Genomic DNA, 5,799 nt, shown 5'->3' with positions numbered 1-5,799 from the left:
CGCCCAACCGCGAGCGCCGCCCGCGCGCCGCCTCTCCCTCCCTCGCCGGCGCTCCGGCGAGCTCCTTCCTCCTCCCCACTCCGGCCGACTCTTCCTTCTGTGACCTCGAAGCTCCGGCCGGTGAACCTCGATCCGCGTGCCGGATCTCAAATCTGGATTCAAAAAACCCTAGGGTTGACCTCTCCTTTTTTCTCTAAGTCCTTTTCTGTTACTTTTTCTAGCATATTTCATCATGCTATATCTCCGCATCCATAGGTCCGTTTTGGGTGTTTAGCATGTCAAAATGTTCGCCTCGGAGAGTACATCATTTCATCTCATTGCATCATTTTCATTTGAGTTCATATTGATGCCCGAAATGCTGTTGGAAGAGTGCTATTTGAGTTAATTGCCAGATCTGCTACACCAAATAGCTTTTTGTCATTTTTGCCATGATTATTGTGTGCATGATATGCCCCTGAGCTCTACATGAGTTTTGTTATATGCTTTGTCGTCCTTACAGAGGTGCTATCCATGTATTCTTGTGATGTGTGTGGTGACTAGAACAACCTTGCAAAGTGGTGCATTCGTTAATGCTGATTTCAGGGACTTAGCAATTCCACTAAGTCCTTGATCTCTTTTTATCAATATGTCATATGTTCATGTTGTTTCCTAGTGATTCGTGCCTCTTTTGAGGATGATCAGTAAGGATGAGTTGTTAATCTTGTAGTGCTCTATCCATCCCTATCTTTGTTTGAAATTATGGAGCAACCTAGCTTGAGACAATCGAGCTCTACTTTTGCTATTTCGTAATTCCTGGCAGATTGTCTACTTGTTAGCGATTTTGCCGAGTATGTTGTTGTTGATACATGCATGCTATGTTGTTGTTCTTTCCATGCCTAGCTTATACAATGTGTATTCTTGATGGGTGTATGCTTAGATTGTCATGCCTTGCTCTGTAGTGAGTGCATCGAGCTCGGTAACATGCCTAGTCGTTAACAGATTTGCATGTTCCAGTTTTTCTCTAAGTCTGTAATTTGATTATGTTTTTGCCATGTTCACATGCTTGCAATTGTATTTTCTGATCCCTTTTGGCTCAAGGTCACTAAGGGACTTTTGTTAAGCTCGTTGAGTAGCTCCGTGCCATGCCTTGCTTTTCCATGTTAAGTTCCTGTAGCATATAGTTTTCATGCTCCAAAGTGTGCTACCTGATCTGAAATTCCAGGCTTGTGTTAATTTCACTAAGTCTGAAACCTGTTTACCAATTGCACTTTTGCCATGCTTGTTTTAACCTGTTAATTGAGGAATTGGCCGTAGCTCAGTGTTCATCTTTTGTCAAGCATTATGAGTGAATCCCTGCCATGTATTTTTTTGCCATGTTTGAGTGTTGTAGCATAATTAACTTGATGCATTTAGATGGCTACTTGCTGTTTATCGCAGACCGGTGCCATATTTGTTTTGCTTGCCATTTCCAAACCGTGTCTCCGATTCCGGTGTTCTTTATATCAATTTCAACCGAAATCACCTCACCTTTCCAGTGGCACACTTGGATTTCAAAGTTGAGTCCAGGTTCAATAATTCCTTGTCAAATCTTGCATATGCATCACATATCGCATCCCGCATAGCATACCATGTTTGCATCATGTTGTTTGAGCTTTGCACGTGGTTGATTGTGTTCCTCTGGCTTGTTTGTCGTGTTTGGGTAGAGCCGGGAGACGAGTTCGCTAATGAGGAGCCCGTTGAGTTTGCTTTCGAGGATCTAGTCAACTCTGACAACTTTGCAGGCAAGATGATCATACCCTCGAAATCACTTCTATCTTTGCTTTGATAGATGCTCGCTCTTTTGCTATGCCTACGCTACGATGCCTACCACTTGCTTATCATGCCTCCCAAATTGCCATGTCAAACCTCTAACCCACCGTGTCCTAGCAAACCATTGATTGGCTATGTTACCGCTTTGCTCAGCCCCTCTTATAGTGTTGCTAGTTGCCGGTGAAAATTGGAGATCGTTCCTTAATGGAACATTATTTTCTTGTTGGGATATCACTATATTATCTTGTTATCTTAATGCATCTTGTTGACACCTGATTTTGGCAAGATACAGATTGCAATGAAGATGGTCTCGAGTGAATGAGTTTTCAGCATAAAAATATTCACCTCACCGAGTGGAACCACTTTGATGTTTCGGTTATATTCATTCGACTTTATCTTACGGACCGAAACTATACTCCGAGTGGCATAGTTCAATGTTCCGAGTGGTTTTTTGCCAATCACGTCTTCAAGATGACCTCGGATGAAGAAGCACTCTTAAGGAATTGTCTTCGTCTCGTCGTGGCAATCGATTTTGATATATAAATCATCTCAATCCGGGTTCATATGCAAAAGTTAGAGGCAATATACTACAGACTGAACCTCAACGGAAATATGGCGCGAGGTGCCAAACACTTGTCTGATAGGTTGCGCGAGTAATTCGGCCATCAATACGGCTTTGAATCGAAAAACCTTCAACATGGAAAAGTTTCGTCTCGTCGAGCTGATCGATTTTCATATATAATTCGTCTCAATCCGAGATCATATGAGGCTTGGAGAGACAAATCAAGATCGGGCTATGTTTTCAGTCGGAAATCCGAGTGAAAATACCGTATGAGTGAAAGTTTACGGTCGAGTGAAATTTTACGGTCGAGTGAAAGTTTGCTGACCGGATGAACTTATTATTATCCAAGTGGAAATATAGTCATCCGAGTGAAAATATGATCATCTGAGTGAAATTGTCGTCCAGGTGAAAATATTCCGAGTGAAAAGATTACCAGCGGGACGAAAACTTGCCGATTGAATAAGATAGTGCCTTCCGAGTGGAAATATAGTCATTCGAGTGAATAAGATAGTGCCTTCCGAGTGGAAATATAGCCATCCGAGTGAAAGATTGTCTTCCGAGTGAAAAAGTCCAATCGGACGATCCGAGTGAAAGTATCTAATATCCGAGTGGATGAGCTCAAGTCCGAGTGAAATTGAACATTGCTCGAAAGTTTATCAAAATGACCTTGGATGAAGAAGTGTTCAATACAGAAGTTGTGCATATCATCAAGATGGTAAACTTTGACTTTGGAGTCATCATCATCAGAGATAATATATAGCCTACAAATTCACTACGAGACTCAGATAATCCAGTCTACTACAAGACCGAGTCCGATATATAGCCTACAAATTCACTACGAGACTCGGATAATCCAGTCTACTGCAAGATCGAAGATAAAGATGACCTCGAAAGCTATTCAAGATGGCCTTATTTGAAAAAGTGATCAACATGAGAGTTGTTCGTATCGTCGAGGCGCACAAGTTTGATATTTGGTCCATCTCGATCGGAGATCATATGCAAGCCCGGCGGCCCGCGCAAGAAGGAAGACAAAGTTTGGGCCAGATTCAGACTGAATCCGAGTTGGAATAGAATTAGGACTCTAGGGCGTGAATTGATGTAATTTTTCTTGTAAGGAAAGCCTAGATGAATCCTTTACTTGTACAGGAAGTCCAGCCGCCTCTTATATATGTTGGGGGTGACGGCCGATTGAACAACACACAATCGAACAAATCAATATACTACTTTTTCATCTACTTTTTATCTCTCCACCGTTTTTCTATCTCGTTCTTCGCTATTCTTCATGTTTGAGAGCTGCGAATCCCGAGGCTCTAGGGGCGAGCGAATCAACCTAGGGCAGCCCATAGCCGCTGCACTCCCTGACGGGGTCCCTCCCGGGGGTGTGGGGTTTTCGTGTCTGCAAAAGCACCCGTCAACTGTCTTGCGTATCGCGCTATCGGTCGGGTCTCCTTCGACGTGAGCTGCGGTGCATCACCCCCGGCGTCGAGGGTACACGTGACGTGTTCATGTGTCAACACACTTTTTGGCGACCACGCTGGGAAACGAAGATCAATTGTCATCATCCACCATGTCTGATATTCCCAAGCCATCTGAGGTAGACGCCGATAACATCATTAAGCCCAGTCTTGATGAGATATCGGCCGATCATCACCAAGTTTATGAGGAGTACAAGAAGGCACGCGAGGAGAAGGACTTGCAGGAGTTCCTTGCAAAGTTCAAGAAGGATCACCAAGGCAACATCACTCCGATTGAAGAAATCAAGTTCCTTCCTCTTCAAGCCGAGCAGGTTAAACCTTCTGTAAGTACTGCCTTTTCTCCTGAGCAGTGGGCTGAGATTGAAAGTCGTATTGCTAATGGTAACAATCTAGTCTATCAAACTTTTATAGAAAATACTAATGCTCAGAAGAATATATCTCAATCGTCTAGTGGTAATAATGGTGTAGCTGCTAGTGTGCAAAACCCTAATATGGCTTTACCTATTGCATCGGCGCCTCCCGTGCCGATGACTTATTATCCTACCCAAACAAATCAGATTGTGACTACACCCATTAATCCTATTATGAGCATGACAGGTTTGGTGGCAACGCCGAACCAAACTCTACCTACAGCTACAACCACTCGACCACTACCAAATTATGGGTCGACATACATGCCACAATTCCTACCTATAGCTAGTAACCATACTCTTCCTATGTCACTGCCACAAGCTTCATCGTCCACTACGGATGATGGTCTAGCTAATCTTAGAGAGGAGATGGCTAAGATGCTTAGAGAGAATTTTGGAGTTGAGTTACCTCGGAATCGGATTTACCAAAAGCCGTACCCCGAGTACTTTGTTGCCATCCAGTGCCCTCCGGGATATAAGATTCCAGATTTTGTTAAGTTCAATGGAGAGGGCACAAAAACCACATGGGAGCACGTTAGTCAATACTTAGCACCACTAGGTGAAGCAGGCTCACTAAATGAGTTGAAAGTGCGTTTGTTTCCTTTATCTTTAACTGGTACTGCATTTTCATGGTTTTTTTGTTTACCACATGGTTCCATTCGGGTCTGGTCACAGCTAGAGCAGAAATTTCATGATCACTTTTATAGAGGCGACAATGAACTCAAGTTATCACATCTAACATCGGTTAAACAGAAGCATGATGAATCGGTCTCCGATTACGTCAAGAGATTCAGAGAAACAAAAAACCGGTGTTTTAGTTTGGTGATAACCGAGAGAGACTTGGCAGACCTAGTGCTGAGTGGTTTGAGAACTCCCATTAGAGAAAAGCTAGAAGGTTATGAGTTCTTAAATATCAACCAAGTCTTACAAAGGGCTTTGGCTCAGGAAAGCCGAAGCAAAGATCTCAAAGAAGTGCATAGATACAAAGCCGATCGTCCAAAGATGAATATGGTGGAATATGATAGTGATCACTCGGACGATGAGGGTGATGTTTTTGCTACTGAATTTGTTTGGCCATCTAAGGCCAAACCCTTTACTTGCAATGATCTGAAACCGATTCATAAGAATCGTGATGAAGAGATGAAGTTTACTTTTAACATTGCTAAGTGTGATAGAATATTTGATGCTTTATTGCAGGCTAAGATTATTAGAATATCTCATACTTTACCGCCGTTTGAAGAGCTAAAACGGCGTGCTTATTGCAAGTATCATAATTCTTTTTCTCATGCTACTAACGATTGCAATGTTTCTCGACGACAGATACAATCTGCCATTAATGACGGACAATTGAACTTTTCTGAGATGCAAGTTGATAAACAGCCTTTTCCAATGAATACCATGGATTTGGAGGGGAAGAAGCAACTCATTCGGCCGGAGGTAGCCGAATCTTCTAATAAGGCTAATGTCATTGTTGGTGAGCCCAGGAAAGACAAGGAGGACAACAAGGTCTTGGGGAGACAGGTTGTGCTTGGTAAGCAACCCGATGGAAAGGAAGTGATCAAAA

Source organism: Triticum aestivum, chromosome 1A (genome assembly GCF_018294505.1).
Source record: "Triticum aestivum cultivar Chinese Spring chromosome 1A, IWGSC CS RefSeq v2.1, whole genome shotgun sequence".
NCBI classification, from domain to species: Eukaryota; Viridiplantae; Streptophyta; class Magnoliopsida; order Poales; family Poaceae; genus Triticum; species Triticum aestivum.
The sequence above is the reverse complement of the archived record's forward strand: the minus strand, read 5'-3'. Positions refer to the sequence as shown.